Consider the following 17,458-nt stretch of genomic DNA (forward strand, 5'->3'; position numbering starts at 1 on the left):
GATCAGTTAAAAAATAACAAAAAAAAAAAAATCCAGGTATTATTATGAAAGAATATGTATAAACACTGAGAGAAAAAAAGTAGAAAAATTAGACTGATCTACAGTAAATAAAGATAAGAACACTGATATATAGTCTATATAAAGTATATATAGAGTACAGAGTACAGATAGTCTATAGCCAAGAATATAGAGAGATTAATACTGTAGACTATCTAAGTTAATGCTATTGACTGATCTATAGTTAAGCTTATAGACTGATTTTGTCAAGACTAGAAACTAATCTATAGCCAAGATTATAGACTGATCTATAGTCATATACTGGTATATAACCAAGACTATTGATTGATCTATAGTCAAGACTAGACATTAAACTATAGCCAAGAATATAGACTGATCTATAGACAAGACTATAGAGATATATATAGCTAATGCTATTAACTGATCTGTAGTCAAGAATATAAACTGATCTATAGTCAAGACTATACACAGATCTATAGTCAAGATTATAGACTGATCTATAATCAAGACTATAGACTGATCTATAGTCAAGACTATAGACTGATCTATAGTCAAGACTATAGACTGATCTATAGTCAAAACTATAGACTGATCTATAGTCAAAACTATAGACTGATCTATAGTCAAGACTATAGACTGATCTATAGTCAAGACTATAGACTGAGCTATAGTCAAGACTATAGACTGATCTATAGACAAAACTATAGACTGATCTATAATCAAGATTGAAGAGTGATCTTTATAGTCAAGACTATAGAGTGATCTATAGTCAAGACTATAGACTGATCTATAGTGAAGACTATAGACTGATCTATAGTCAAGAGTATAGACTGATCTATAGTCAAGACTATAGGCTGATCTATAGTCAAGACTATAGGCTGATCTATAGTCAAGACTATAGACTGATCTATAGGCAAAACTATAGACTGATCTATAGGCAAAACTATAGACTGATCTATAGTCAAGATTGTAGAGTGATTTTTATAGTCAAGACTATAGAGTGATCTATTGTCAATACTATAGACTGATCTATAGTCAAGACTATAGACTGATCTGTAGTCAAGACTATAGACTCATCTATAGTCAAAACTATAGACTGATCTATAGTCAAAACAATAGACTGATCTATAGTCAAGACTATAGACTGATCTATAGTCAAGACTATTGACTGATCTATAGTCAAGACTATAGACTGATCTATAGTAAAGACTATAGACTGATCTATAGTCAAGACTATAGACTGATCTGTAGTCAAGACTATAGACTGATTTATAGACAAGACTATAGACCGATCTATAGTCAAGACTGTAGACAGATCTATAGTCAAGACTATAGACTGATCTATAGTCAAGACTATAGACTGATCTATAGTCAAGACTATAGACTGATCTATAGTCAAGGGTGCAGACTGATCTATAGTCAAGACTATAAACTGATCTATAGTCAAGATTGTAGAGTCATCTATAGTCAAGACTATAGACTGACCTATAGTCAAGGCTATAGAATGATATATAGTCAAGACTATAGACTGATCTATAGTCATGACTATAAACTGATATATAATGAAGACTATAGATTGATCTATAGCCAAGATTGATCAATAGTCAAGATTTATAGACTGATTTATAGTTAAGATTGTAGACTGATCTATAGTCAAGATTGATCTATAGTCAAGACTATAGACTAGGTAATAAACGAGACTATTTGTATGAAAATCGTTATAATTTCTTACTTATAGAAATATACCGTTATATTTTAAATTTCCTTTCAAATTTTTCCCAGTGTTTTAAATACTAGAAAAAACATAAATCCTTTTCAAATCTAAACATAACATTTAAACGATTCAAATAACAACAACATTTAGAAGACATGATTAAAGGGGGAGTTCAGAATGCCCAACAACTGACTGTTACGAGTTCATAAAATGCAAATAAATGAAGATAAACGAAATAAAATACCATAGACAAATATTATATAGAAGAAGAAAATATAAATATTTAGCTTATTTATGAAAGGCGTGTATAGTTTTGTATTAATGCCACTATTACCAAAAAGAAAACTACATAGTACCTAGGCTAAATAGCTAAACATTTTTGCATATCACAAACACTTGTTTATAAACCAAAAAAATAAAATAACCGAAAATAACGAAAATCTTAAAATCTTTATAAAACTGTTAAGTTTTATTTTTTTTATATTTTTTTGCAACATACTCGTATGTTGCCAACAGTCAAGACCTTATACTTGTTGCTTGAACTTGATTGCAGTTTTGTGTTGAAACTACCTCTTTTATAGGAAAAAAACAACATACACCTGAGAAATATTTTTGTTTTTCTATACATATAAATTTTTTTCTTTATTCACAATGCTCGATTTTTTGTTGTTTGTGGCAAGTTTAAGTTTTTTTTTATTTTTTTGACGCGTGTGTTGGATAAATTCTTTTTTATGTGTGTGGGCTGCTTTTCTTCTTTTCCAGCTATGAATTAAATGCTTTAACCGATGTGAGAGATGAAGGAAGGAACAATTGCTATGTTGGGTTTTGTATTGTTAGATGTTTTGGCATTCTTTGAGGCATAGAGATAGGAAATAGAAAGAAAAATATAAATAAATGTGGCAGCTAGCAGTAGGCTATAGAAGAATAACACTTTTTGGATTTTACTTATATTGAAAAATTATAGAAAATATTCAAAATGTGAGAACTAGAACAAATATAAGATTTCTTTTTCATTTTGATTTATTTCCTTAATAATTTTCTAGAATCTTAAGGGATCTTTATTCTTAAGGTTTTGAAAATATCGAAGTATACTTTCCCATGTATTCCTTTCAATTCTTTAATTTCAATTAAAATATTACAACAAATTACATATGAACTCAGTTCAAAATTTATACTTGAAAGCCTGAGAAAGTAAACCAATTTTCAAAATTTACCATATCATATCTCAAAAATGCCGCTTTTTTCACCCCTGCACTCCCCCAACTCATAACACAGCCAAAGCAAATTTTTAGTGTGTGAATTTAAATTTCTATCTCCTTTAGCAATTAGTTCCGTTAAACCTTTCTATTGATCTCTATGTAGTCTATGTGTAAGAATTTCATGTACCAGCTTTTAAAAAAAACTTAACTGTCTTTGTAAGAAGAAAGAAATTCTCTGCTTTAATTCAATTAATCTCCACATGTTTCACGAATTTTTTCTCGAATTCTTTTTGCTTCAACTATAACAGCGCATACAGATTATATAACCATGATGACGCATGCTCTATTCCCAAACTAAATAATACTTACTTCTATTCACTTGCTATTAGTTTGTAACATAAATTGCTTATTTCAGCTTTTCAGTTCCAATAGTTGTTTTTGGTTTGGCTTAGAATAACAGGGTGGTGAAAAAAGTACTAGAACGTTTGTTTAATTTCGGTTCTAGTTCAGTTCTAGTTCAGTTCTAGTTCAGTTCTAGTTCAGTTCTAGTTCAGTTCTAGTTCAGTTCTAGTTCAGTTCTAGTTCAGTTCTAGTTTCAGTAGTTCTAGTTCAGTTCTAGTTCAGTTCTAGTTCATTAGTTCAGTTCTAGTTCAGTTCTAGTTCAGTTCTAGTTCAGTTCTAGTTCAGTTCTAGTTCAGTTCTAGTTCAGTTCTAGTTCAGTTCTAGTTCAGTTCTAGTTCAGTTCTAGTTCAGTTCTAGTTCAGTTTCTAGTTCAGTTCTAGTTCAGTTCTAGTCAGTTCTAGTTCAGTTCTAGTTCAGTTCTAGTTCAGTTCTAGTTCAGTTCTAGTTCAGTTCTAGTTCAGTTCTAGTTCAGTTCTAGTTCAGTTCTAGTTCAGTTCTAGTTCAGTTCTAGTTCAGTTCTAGTTCAGTTCTAGTTCAGTTCTAGTTCAGTTCTAGTTCAGTTCTAGTTCAGTTCAGTTCAGATTCTAGTTCAGTTCTAGTTCAAGTTCTAGTTCAGTTCTAGTTCAGTTCTAGTTCAGTTCTATTCAGTTCTAGTTCGTTCTAGTTCAGTTCTAGTTCAGTTCTAGTTCAGTTCTAGTTCAGTTCTAGTTCAGTTCTAGTTCAGTTCTAGTTCAGTTCTAGTTCAGTTTAGTCAGTTGTAGTTCAGTTAGTTCAGTTCTAGTTCAGTTCTAGTTCAGTTCAGTTCTAGTTCAGTTCTAGTTCAGTTCTAGTTCAGTTCTAGTTCAGTTCTAGTTCAGTTCTAGTTCAGTTCTAGTTCAGTTCTAGTTCAGTTCTAGTTCAGTTCTAGTTCAGTTCTAGTTCAGTTCTAGTTCAGTTCTAGTTCAGTTCTAGTTCAGTTCTAGTTCAGTTCTAGTTCAGTTCTAGTTCAGTTCTAGTTCAGTTCTAGTTCAGTTCAGTTCTAGTTCAGTTCTAGTTCAGTTCTAGTTCAGTTCTAGTTCAGTTCTAGTTCAGTTCTAGTTCAGTTCTAGTTCAGTTCTAGTTCAGTTCTAGTTCAGTTCTAGTTCAGTTCTAGTTCAGTTCTAGTTCAGTTCTAGTTCAGTTCTAGTTCAGTTCTAGTTCAGTTCTAGTTCAGTTCTAGTTCAGTTCTAGTTCAGTTCTAGTTCAGTTCTAGTTCAGTCTAGTTCAGTTAGTTCAGTTCTAGTTCAGTTCTAGTTCAGTTCTAGTTCAGTTCTAGTTCAGTTCTAGTTCAGTTCTAGTTCAGTTCTAGTTCAGTTCTAGTTCAGTTCTAGTTCAGTTCTAGTTCAGTTCTAGTTCAGTTCTAGTTCAGTTCTAGTTCAGTTCTAGTTCAGTTCTAGTTCAGTTCTAGTTCAGTTCTAGTTCAGTTCTAGTTCAGTTCTAGTTCAGTTCTAGTTCTAGTTCAGTTCTAGTTCAGTTCTAGTTCAGTTCTAGTTCAGTTCTAGTTCAGTTCTAGTTCAGTTCTAGTTCAGTTCTAGTTCAGTTCTAGTTCAGTTCTAGTTCAGTTCTAGTTCAGTTCTAGTTCAGTTCTAGTTCAGTTCTAGTTCAGTTCTAGTTCAGTTCTAGTTCAGTTCTAGTTCAGTTCTAGTTCAGTTCTAGTTCAGTTCTAGTTCAGTTCTAGTTCAGTTCTAGTTCAGTTCTAGTTCAGTTTTAGTTCAGTTCTAGTTCAGTTCTAGTTCAGTTCTAGTTCAGTTCTAGTTCAGTTCTAGTTCAGTTCTAGTTCAGTTCTAGTTCAGTTCTAGTTCAGTTCTAGTTCAGTTCTAGTTCAGTTCTAGTTCAGTTCTAGTTCAGGTTCAGTTCTAGTTCAGTTCTAGTTCAGTTCTAGTTCAGTTCTAGTTCAGTTCTAGTTCAGTTCTAGTTCAGTTCTAGTTCAGTTCTAGTTCAGTTCTAGTTCAGTTCTAGTTCAGTTCTAGTTCAGTTCTAGTTCAGTTCTAGTTCAGTTCTAGTTCAGTTCTAGTCAGTTCTAGTTCAGTTCTAGTTCAGTTCTAGTTCAGTTCTAGTTCAGTTCTAGTTCAGTTCTAGTTCTAGTTCTAGTTCTAGTTCTAGTTCAGTTCTAGTTCTAGTTCTAGTTCAGTTCTAGTTCTAGTTCTAGTTCAGTTCTAGTTCAGTTCTAGTTCAGTTCTAGTTCAGTTCTAGTTCAGTTCTAGTTCAGTTCTAGTTCAGTTCAGTTCAGTTCTTCTAGTTCAGTTCTAGTTCAGTTCTAGTTCAGTTCTAGTTCAGTTCTAGTTCAGTTCTAGTTCAGTTCTAGTTCAGTTGTAGTTCAGTTGTAGTTCAGTTCTAGCTCAGTTCTAGTTCAGTTGAAGTTCAGTTCTAGTTCAGTTCAAGTTCAGTTCAAGTTTAGTTCTAGCTCAGTTCTAGTTCAGTTCTAGTTCAGTTCTTGTTCAGTTCTAGTTCAGTTCTAGTTCAGTTTTAGTTAAGTTCTAGTTCAATTCTAACTCAGTTTTAGTTCAGTTTTAGTTTAGAATCACTTGAGTTTTAGTTAATTTTTAGTTTATTTCTTCTTATTTTCTTAAAAAGTACCAAAAAATTAAAAATGTACTAAATTTTTAAAACTCCCATCTCCCTAAACTGTATTATTTTATTGTTAAAGCAAGTGTAGAACTAAGTCCGTATGTTGGTATTTATGTATGTTTGTTTGTGTTGATTTTCCATAAAATAACATAAACTTACACTTCTAATGTGTTTAACAAACTTGTAAATTTTCCTTTAAATTTATAACAATTGTTAAACCATATAAACACACACAGGAAAATCATGAAATGCATTCAAGACTTGAAAAAAAAGTTTTTTTGAAACGAATATAATAAAAATGAATAGAATCTAAATCTAAAGCGTACTCATATCTCAAACACTTACAGACATGTGTGTTAAGCCTTAAAGTTAGTACTTCTTCTAAGTCCAAAGTAAATGCAAAAAAAAGAAATGTTACATGAAAAAAATTTACTGAAATCAGCGGTAGAAGAAAAGGAAGAAAAAAACAGTTAAACTTTGACTGGAAAATTCACATGCTGTAAACTAATGTGAAATAAGTATATGTAGGCAACTACTACTACTCACTATGTAGCAACAAGTACTTTTTTCTAAAATCGACAAAGTTTTTTTTTGACAAGGGAAGTATTTCTGACAAAAAGTACTTTTCATTGTATTTAAAAGCATAGTTTAGGTTGTTGGTTAACAAGAATTTTATAGCCTATTCTTAGGATAAATACCTTATCAGTAGAATTGTGGGTTTGCTGAAGAACACTTACCTAAAACGAGAGAGTAAAAAAATAAAGTTAGTATATTTTTAAATGATGTTATTATTATTAATAAAAAGTAAATATTTAAAATTCGTTTCTCAGAAGACTGATCAATTAGCAAGACTGATCTATAGTTATGGCTAAATAAGGATCAATAGATTAAACTATATAGTGGTCTATAGTCAAGACTAAAGACTGATAAAGAAGACTAAATAAAGATCTGTAGTTAAGACTAATCTCTAGTCCGAACTAAAGACTGTAGAATAATTTATAGACTGATCTATATACAAGCCTATATATTGATCAGTAGTTAATAGAATAAACTGATCTTGAGACTTAATTGCATCCAGACTAAGACTGATTTATAGTCAATTCTATAGACTGATCTTTAGTCCAGACTATAGACTGATCTAAAGTCACGACTATAGACTGATTTGTAGTCAAGACTATAGACTGATCTATAGTCAAGATTATAGACTATAAACCGATCTATAGTCAAGACTATAGACTGATCTATAGTCAAGACTATAAACTGATCTATAATCAAGACTATAGACTGATCTATAGTCAAGACTATAGACTGATCTATAGTCAAGACTATAGACTGATCTATAGTCAAAACTGTAGATTGATCTTTAGTCCAGACTATAGACTGATTTAAAGTCACGACTATAGACTGATTTGTAGTCACGACTATAGACTGATTTGTAGTCAAGACTATAGACTGATCTATAATCAAGACTGATCTATATTCAAGACTATACACTGATCTATATTCAAGACTATAGACTAATCTATAGTCAAGACTACAGGCTGATCTATAGTCAAGACTATAGACTGATCTATAGTCAAGACTATAGACTGATCTATATCCAAGTCTATATATTGATCAGCAGTCAATACAATAAACTGATCTTGAGACTAAATTGCATCCTGACTAAGACTATAGACTGATCTATAGTCAAGACTATAGACTGATCTTTAATAGAGACTATAGACTGATGTATAGTCAAGACTATAGACTGATCTATAGTCAAAACTATAGACTGATTTATAGTCAAGACTATAGACTTTTATATAGGAAAGACTATAGACTGATCTATAGTAAAGACTATAGACTGATCTATAGTCAAGACTATAGACTGATCTATAGTCAAGACTATAGACTGATCTTTAGTCGAGACTATAGACTGATCTATAGTCAAGACTATTTAAAAATCAATAGTTAAGTCTATGGACTGATTAATAGTTTAGACTAAAGACTGATCTACAGTAAAGACACTTTATTTCTTCAGCACACCTTCTCCACATTGGTGCAATATTTGTGGCAGTTCTTTTTTTTGTTGCATTTTGTGTAATTGTGGCGGGAAAATATGCGAGAAATCATCATCATCAGAATTAGAATGTGTTTGGAGTGTTTAAGTTTTGTGCTTCATTTTTGTTCTTGTGTACACATTCTGTACGTTTTGGAAACATGTGGATGGCATGGCATGTTAGCAAAGTGAGACGACGATGCTAAGGACGGGTAAGCAGGCGGACAGTATCAGACATGGATGGCATAGTCTTACATACTAGAATACACTTTACTTGCTACAGATGTTGTTGTGTTGCAAGTAGCATACATTAGCCATTTCACTAAGATATGGGATGCTTAAAAGATGCAACAGAATAGAGAAGAAAAAAAAATAAAAGAAAAAAGCGGAGGTTGCGGAAGCAACCGTGAGTGTCAGTCACTATCACACTTTTTTCTCACTTTATGTTTAGTGTTGTTGCTGCTGTTGCTATTATTGTTGTTGTTAGTTTGTTGCTGTTAAAAGAAATTGTAATTACAGACTTTTGAATTGAGATTAACATGCAACTTTAAAACTTCTTCATACAGTTTGACTATGAGCCTGCCTATAAACTTATGTTTTATTCTTTTTTTTTTCTAATGTTTTGCTTTGTTCTTCATCTTTTTTACTCTACAGAAACTTAGTTTTAGTGTTAGAATAGAAAATCGCACAACTTAAATGTTTAGGAGTACATAAACTTTGTAAACCATTTTCAACGTAGGCATCGTCGTCATCACCATGTTGATGATCATCATCATCGTCAACAACATCGCTGGAGCAGTTGAAAAAAAAAGAAAAACGAAAATCTGTAGCTTCTAGAAGTGCCAGCGGCAGTTGTTGCAAAGTATGAAGTTAAGAAGTTTTCTTCTTATTTCCTAACAGAAGCGTTATGATGCGACCAAAATGATTCTTTTCTTTATTTTGAGTTTATCGCGTAACAGAAACATTTATTCTGATCACTCTATAGCTAGAGTTTAAAGTGGTTAGTTTCGTATCTAAGTTCGGTTTTTGTCCAGTTCTAGTTCACTTTTGGTTCAGTTCTAGTTCACTTTTGGTTCAGTTCTAGTTCAATTCTAGTTCACTTTTGGTTCAGTTCTAGTTCAATTCTAGTTCAGTTCTAGTTCAGTTCTAGTTCAGTTCTAGTTCGGTTCTAGTTCAGTTCTAGTTCAGTTCTAGTTCAGTTCTAGTTCAGTTCTAGTTCAGTTCGAGTTCAGTTCTAGTTCAGTTCTAGTTCAGTTCTAGTTCAGTTCTAGTTCAGTTCTAGTTCAGTTTAGTCTAGTTCAGTTCTAGTTCAGTTCTAGTTCAGTTCTAGTTCAGTTCTAGTTCAGTTCTAGTTCAGTTCTAGTTCAGTTCTAGTTCAGTTCTAGTTCAGTTCTAGTTCAGTTCTAGTTCAGTTCTAGTTCAGTTCTAGTTCAGTTCTAGTTCAGTTCTAGTTCAGTTCTAGTTCAGTTCTAGTTCAGTTCTAGTTCAGTTCTAGTTCAGTTCTAGTTCAGTTCTAGTTCAGTTCTAGTTCAGTTCTAGTTCAGTTCTAGTTCAGTTCTAGTTCAGTTCTAGTTCAGTTCTAGTTCAGTTCTAGTTCAGTTCTAGTTCTCAGTTCAGTTCTAGTTCAGTTCTAGTTCAGTTCTAGTTCAGTTCTAGTTCAGTTCTAGTTTTCTAGTTCAGTTCTAGTTCAGTTCTAGTTCAGTTCTAGTTCAGTTCTAGTTCAGTTCTAGTTCAGTTCTCGTTAGTTCTAGTCAGTTCTAGTTCAGTTCTAGTTCAGTTCTAGTTCAGTTCTAGTTCAGTTCTAGTTCAGTTCTAGTTCAGTTCTTTCAGTTCTAGTTCAGTTCTAGTTCAGTTCTAGTTCAGTTCTAGTTCAGTTCTAGTTCAGTTCTAGTTCAGTTCTAGTTCAGTTCTAGTTCAGTTCTAGTTCAGTTCTAGTTCAGTTCTAGTTCAGTTCTAGTTCAGTTCTAGTTCAGTTCTAGTTCAGTTCTAGTTCAGTTCTAGTTTCAGTTCTATTCAGTTCTAGTTCAGTTCTAGTTCAGTTCTAGTTCAGTTCTAGTTCAGTTCTAGTTCAGTTCTAGTTCAGTTCTAGTTCAGTTCTAGTTCAGTTCTAGTTCAGTTCTAGTTCAGTTCTAGTTCAGTTCTAGTTCAGTTCTAGTTCAGTTCTAGTTCAGTTCTAGTTCAGTTCTAGTTCAGTTCTAGTTCAGTTCTAGTTCAGTTCTAGTTCAGTTCTAGTTCAGTTCTAGTTCAGTTCTAGTTCAGTTCTAGTTCAGTTCTAGTTCAGTTCTAGTTCAGTTCTAGTTCAGTTCTAGTTCAGTTCTAGTTCAGTTCTAGTTCAGCTCTAGTTCAGTTCTAGTTCAGTTCTAGTTCAGTTCTAGTTATAGTTCAGTTCTAGTTCAGTTCTAGTTCATTTCTATTCTCTTCTCCAAATATCTTCTTTTCAAGTAGGGCTCCAACTATATTAATCTTGTCCAGCCAAGAATATAAGAAAACTTCTTCGTATTCGAAAATTTTTGTTGTTTGTTTTTTGTAATTTTCAATGTTCTTCTAACCAGGCTTATAAATGCAATTGTTGTTTTTCTTTTCTTTGGCCAAAACAATGTGTTGTGCGCTTGTTGTTTAAATGAAATTTATTTACTGAACAGGTCAAATATTTGATTATCTATTTGGGAAGGATGGTAGGAAACCAAAATAGTATTGGGAAAAATAAACATTGTGTTTAGGTGTAAAATACCATTATTGTACCAGGTATTACTGAATAAATGGTGGAGAAAAAAAAAAATAGGAAATTGATGAAATTATTTTATGGGAAAATATGTTTGCTCTTCTAAACGAAAGATAATCCAAAAAAATAAGAAAAAAATTCTAGAAAAAAAGTATGAAAACAAACAACTAAAGTAAGTGTTAAAATGTTGTATTTGTGTTATACAGTGGGTTGTTTGGATTTGAAATTATGACATGATAGATGGAGTAATAAAGTTTTATAAAGGAAATTTTAAAATTTGTTTGGAGGGGGGGGGGGCAATAAACTTTTTAATGTGCTTGGAGACTTAGAAATTAAATGAAAAAATGTTTTATAGAAACTTTGTAGTGAGTTATAATGTGCAAGCTGAATGTAGACCGCGTTGCCGGCCCTTAATTTGGTCTATATTTCAGTTCTAGTTCAGCTCTAGTTAAGTTCTACCTCAGTTTAGGTTAAAACTATACATCAAGCAAAAGTATTTTAATATTTTGCAGCTTATGTACATATAAAGTTTTTGTCTTAAGTCTTTTGTTTTAGTAACTATAAATTATATATTTAAAATTTATTTAAACACATTACCCCTATGGGTGGTCAATATGTGGCCTGTTTACCATAATGCTGAAGTCCTAAAAGTAGTCCTTGTGTTTTGTCTTAATTTCTCTATAATATATAATTTTCTTCATAAGCGATTACATCATTGTAGTACATGCATATTAGTTATTTAATGAATTTTTTTTTAACCGACCATACACAATTCCCACCATTTTACATACATACAAACACACATATCTGAGCATCGAAAGCAATGATGTTTATAACTTTTAAGCATTTCCTGGACATTCACCACCACATTACAGTTTTTTCTTATATTTAGTTATTTTTTTTTGTAGTACGTTCATTGCAATTAACAGCTAGTATAACCAAAAGATGTATGCAGAAAATAGTTTTCGGTGTGTAAAACATTGTAGTAAACCATAATTTATTGTATGCATACATAATACTTACTTATTCACTTATAGAAAACTAATGTATAAAAGCAACCAAAATGTGAATAAAAGGAAAAAGTCAAAGGCAAATTTTCTATCTTAATTTTTTTGTCTTTTTTTTTTAGTTTTTGGTTTATCAGTTTTAGTCAAGTCGTTTTACTAATTAGAAAAAAGCCTACAGAGAATGTTTACTGGTAAAAAAGCACATACCACACACGTACCTGTTGAGTTTTTTTTTTTTGTTACAGAAGTTTTTCCTAGTAATAGCTGGAAGTGGCTAAAAGATCAACGAAAAAGCTTAATACAAGTAGACATACGGTAACGGGATTGTGTTCGCCAAATAGCTACACATCCACTAGTTTGCAGTATTCAACTTATACTCATACATGAGCAGTAGGAATAATTAAAAGAATTTTGGTATTTTAATAGGCAATTTCAATGTTTTGCTGTATTTAGACAAGTACAGCGTTGAAATGGTAGTAAAATTGAAAAAAAATTTGCAAATTATGTGTGTGAAAATGGTTTCGATTGAAGAAATCTGTAAAATTGTAATGTGTGTTTTTTGTTATCATACAAATTGTTAACTGCTTGATAAAAAGTATTTGTAGGAATTTTTCTTGCAAAAAAAAAGATAGGAAAATATTTTGTATAAAAATAAAGTTATTAACTAGAACTGAACTAGAACTGAACTAGAACTGAACTAGAACTGAACTAGAACTGAACTAGAACTGAACTAGAACTGAACTAGAACTGAACTAGAACTGAAGAACTGAACTGAACTGAACTAGAACTGAACTAGAATGAACTAGAACTGAACTAGAACTGAACTAGAACTGAACTAGAACTGAACTAGAACTGAACTAGAACTGAACTGAACTGAACTAGAACTGAACTAGAACTGAACTAGAACTGAACTAGAACTGAACTAGAAACTGAACTAGAACTGAACTAGAACTGAACTAGAACTGAACTAGAACTGAACTAGAACTGAACTAGAACTGAACTAGAACTGAACTAGAACTGAACTAGAACTGAACTAGAACTGAACTAGAACTGAACTAGAACTGAACTAGAACTGAACTAGAACTGAACTAGAACTGAACTAGAACTGAACTAGAACTGAACTAGAACTGAACTAAACTGAACTAGAACTGAACTAGAACTGAACTAGAACTGAACTAGAACTGAACTAGAACTGAACTAGAACTGAACTAGAACTGAACTAGAACTGAACTAGAACTGAACTAGAACTGAACTAGAACTGAACTAGAACTGAACTAGAACTGAACTAGAACTGAACTAGAACTGAACTAGAACTAGAACTGAACTAGAACTGAACTAGAACTGAACTAGAACTAGAACTGAACTAGAACTGAACTAGAACTGAACTAGAACTGAACTAGAACTGAACTAGAACTGAACTAGAACTGAACTAGAACTGAACTAGAACTGAACTAGAACTGAACTAGAACTGAACTAGAACTGAACTAGAACTGAACTAGAACTGAACTAGAACTGAACTAGAACTGAACTAGAACTGAACTAGAACTGAACTAGAACTGAACTAGAACTGAACTAAACTGAACTAGAACTGAACTAAACTGAACTAGAACTGAACTAGAACTGAACTAGAACTGAACTAGAACTGAACTAGAACTGAACTAGAACTGAACTAGAACTGAACTAGAACTGAACTAGAACTGAACTAGAACTGAACTAGAACTGAACTAGAACTGAACTAGAACTGAACTAGAACTGAACTAGAACTGAACTAGAACTGAACTAGAACTGAACTAGAACTGAACTAGAACTGAACTAGAACTGAACTAGAACTGAACTAGAACTGAACTAGAACTGAACTAGAACTGAACTAGAACTGAACTAGAACTGAACTAGAACTGAACTAGAACTGAACTAGAACTGAACTAGAACTGAACTAGAACTGAACTAGAACTGAACTAGAACTGAACTAGAACTGAACTAGAACTGAACTAGAACTGAACTAGAACTGAACTAGAACTGAACTAGAACTGAACTAGAACTGAACTAGAACTGAACTAGAACTGAACTAGAACTGAACTAGAACTGAACTAGAACTGAACTAGAACTGAACTAGAACTGAACTAGAACTGAACTAGAACTGAACTAGAACTGAACTAGAACTGAACTAGAACTGAACTAGAACTGAACTAGAACTGAACTAGAACTGAACTAGAACTGAACTAGAACTGAACTAGAACTGAACTAGAACTGAACTAGAACTGAACTAGAACTGAACTAGAACTGAACTAGAACTGAACTAGAACTGAACTAGAACTGAACTAGAACTGAACTAGAACTGAACTAGAACTGAACTAGAACTGAACTAGAACTGAACTAGAACTGAACTAGAACTGAACTAGAACTGAACTAGAACTGAACTAGAACTGAACTAGAACTGAACTAGAACTGAACTAGAACTGAACTAGAACTGAACTAGAACTGAACTAGAACTGAACTAGAAACTGAACTAGAACTGAACTAGAACTGAACTAGAACTGAATGAACTGAACTAGAACTGAACTAGAGAACTGAACCTAGAACTGAACTAGAACTAGAACTGAACGTAGAACTGAACTAGAACTGAACTAGAACTAGACTGAACTAGAACTGAACTAGAACTGAACTAGAACTGAACTAGAACTGAACTAGAACTGAACTAGAACTGAACTAGAACTGAACTAGAACTGAAACTAGAACTGAAACTAGAACTGAACTAGAACTGAACTAGAAACTGAACTAGAACTGAACTAGAACTGAACTAGAACTGAACTAGAACTGAACTAGAACGAACTAGAACTGAACTAGAACTGAACTAGAACTGAACTAGAACTGAACTAGAACTGAACTAGAACTGAAAACTAGAACTGAACTAGAACTGACTAGAACTGAACTAGAACTGAACTAGAACTGAACTAGAACTGAACTAGAACTGAACTAGAACTGAACTAGAACTGAACTAGAATGAACTAGAACGAACTAGAACTGACTAGAACTGAACTAGAACTGAACTAGAACTAGAACTGAACTAGAAACTGAACTAGAACTGAACTAGAACTGAACTAGAACTGAACTAGAACTGAACTAGAACTGAACTGGAACTGAACTAGAACTGAACTAGAACTGAACTAGAACTCAACTAGAACTGAACTAGAACTTGATCTAATGTACAGTAACTTTTTTAACATTTTGTTGTATTGTAAAAAAGTTTACAAGACAATTCTATTGAAATAGGTTAAAACTATACATCAAGCAAATGTATTTTTACAATAACTATAATTAAAAATGTTCTAAAGAAAGAAATACACCCTAAAGCGGTAAGTTTTACAACATAATTATTAAAAATTCCGATAATTGATTTAAAGCTTTTAAATCATAAACATCATAATTAAAAAATTCACCATCATCATCATGATTACATACATAAATTAAATTAGCAAGTTTGTTGCTTAAGTCTTTTGTTTATCTTTAAGATTAGAAGCATGAAATATTTTTGTGAGCTTTTATTTTGTTAATAACTTGTGAGAATCTTTAATTAAAAGACTTCCCAAAATTGAGATATATGTTAAATCAATGATTTGTAGTGTTTGAAAATATTACTGATACAAAGAAGGTTTTTGTAGTTAATAGAAAAACACGATACATTTTGAAAGGTATTTTATCAATACATTGTAGGTATTTTGGTTTGGTATTGGTTTACACAATCTTTACACATTTTTTTTCTCAATTGTAGACATGGGGTTTTCAAGGTCAAGGTGTTAGTCTTAATAATTTATTTTTTTGTTGACTTTTTTTTTTGATTAACACATAAAATTACACATGCTCATTAGGAATTACAAAAAGTAATAACAAAAAATACTGTTGTTTACAAGTTTCATTAACTGAAATCATTATTATTATTTTTAAAATTTGATGAGTAAATTTGTTGTTTAATCAACAAATATTTTACATTAGTTTAAATTTTGTTAAACAACGTTTTAGTTTTTTTTTCTCCAAATAAAATTTGCATAATAATACTGTCACAATAATATTTATTTATACAATAAAGCAACAAATTGTACAAATATTGTTTTTAATAAAACTTGTTTTCAATAACTGAACTCTTGTTAAATATTTGTTAAAAAAAATGAACAGTGTCATCAAGCTGTTTAAAAATCATTTATTAAATTAATTTAAACATTTTCAGGTTTATTACTTTTCAATGTGTGATTTTAATACTGTTATTGTTTTTTGTGTTTTAGGAAATTTTAAAATTACGGATGAACGGATCGGGGAAAGAATAAGGTAAACAATGATATAATAAATAAGATAGAACAATAAAATCGATTACTAATTACTCTATAATTAAAATATGACTTGATAATATTTATTATTAACAAATAACTGCTCGGACCTATGACGATATATTTTTTCCAAAAACTTTTTTTCAGATCAGACTAGTTCATATTATATTCTTGTTTTAATTTAGTGTCAGTTCTAGTTCAGTTCTAGTTCAGTTCTAGTTCAGTTCTAGTTCAGTTCTAGTTCAGTTCTAGTTCAGTTCTAGTTCAGTTCTAGTTCAGTTCTAGTTCAGTTCTAGTTTCTAGTTCAGTTCTAGTTCAGTTCTAGTTCAGTTCTAGTTCAGTTCTAGTTCAGTTCTAGTTCAGTTCTAGTTCAGTTCTAGTTCAGTTCTAGTTCAGTTCTAGTTCAGTTCTAGTTCAGTTCTAGTTCAGTTCTAGTTCAGTTCTAGTTCAGTTCTAGTTCAGTTCTAGTTCAGTTCTAGTTCAGTTCTAGTTCAGTTCTAGTTCAGTTCTAGTTCAGTTCTAGTTCAGTTCTAGTTCAGTTCTAGTTCAGTTCTAGTTCAGTTCTAGTTCAGTTCTAGTTCAGTTCTAGTTCAATTCTAGTTCAGTTCTAGTTCAGTTCAGTTCTAGTTCAGTTCTAGTTCAGTTCTAGTTCAGTTCTAGTTCAGTTCTAGTTCAGTTCAGTTCTAGTTCAGTTCTAGTTCAGTTCTAGTTCAGTTCTAGTTCAGTTCTACAGGTAACCTAATCTTTATTCCAATAAACCTTGATTTTTGGAGGAGGATATAAAATGAGATGCAGATAATCAACAATGATGTCTAATAAGCCAATCCTATGAAACAGCCATTAATTATAATCTCTTACGTTTAATTTTGTTAATATCTTTCAAAACCAAATCCAGTTTTATTATATATGTTTATTTGGACAAAAAGCAATGATTAACTAAAATTAAATATTTATATGGAAACTGGTATTTATTAATAAATAGACATAAATTTCAAAATAAAATTAAACAAAAAATGGCAATTATTACCAAATAATGGCTTAAACTTGGGCAAATAAATACAGGTAAAAATAATCATAATTTACATCTTCCCAAAATAAACAGAAATACAAAAAAAAAAAGAGTCGCAAGAAAAAAAGACAGACAAGGTTAGCAAATATTAAAAAATAACTTCTATTGTGAATGTTGGGGTCTTAATAAATAATAATTAATTTGGATGAATTTAAAATTAACAATTTCACACGCATTTTAATTTAACATATTAACATAATTTTTCTTTGAACTCAAGTGTTGGTGTTTTTTTAACAGATTTAAACAGAGTGTGAGATTCGCCTGTTGAACTTTGGTTAAAAGTTGACTTTTTTAAACAAGATTTTTTTTAACTGGCTACTAATTATGAATGTTGTAAAAAATTTATTTTTTTTTGTTGTCAGAAAGCCAAATTTATAAACG

The 17,458-nt window shown here is 31.5% G+C and overlaps 1 protein-coding gene and 1 long non-coding RNA gene across 3 annotated transcripts in view; one reads left to right on the forward strand and one right to left on the reverse strand.

The window, feature by feature from the left end:
* The window catches only part of LOC119605296, a 186,706-nt gene that overhangs the window by 36,102 nt on the left and 133,146 nt on the right, over positions 1-17,458 (forward strand). The window contains exon 2 of the long non-coding RNA XR_005231575.1: positions 15,967-16,009. This is a non-coding gene — a long non-coding RNA (uncharacterized LOC119605296). The remainder of the gene's footprint in view (positions 1-15,966; positions 16,010-17,458) is intronic.
* LOC119605295 (uncharacterized protein DDB_G0271670) overlaps positions 1-17,458 on the reverse strand; it is a 118,513-nt gene that overhangs the window by 29,851 nt on the left and 71,204 nt on the right. The window lies entirely within an intron of this gene.

This window comes from Lucilia sericata, unplaced genomic scaffold (genome assembly GCF_015586225.1).
Source record: "Lucilia sericata isolate MDLA Ls3-8-SP2 unplaced genomic scaffold, ASM1558622v1 Contig000471F_arrow, whole genome shotgun sequence".
Classification (NCBI taxonomy): Eukaryota; Metazoa; Arthropoda; class Insecta; order Diptera; family Calliphoridae; genus Lucilia; species Lucilia sericata.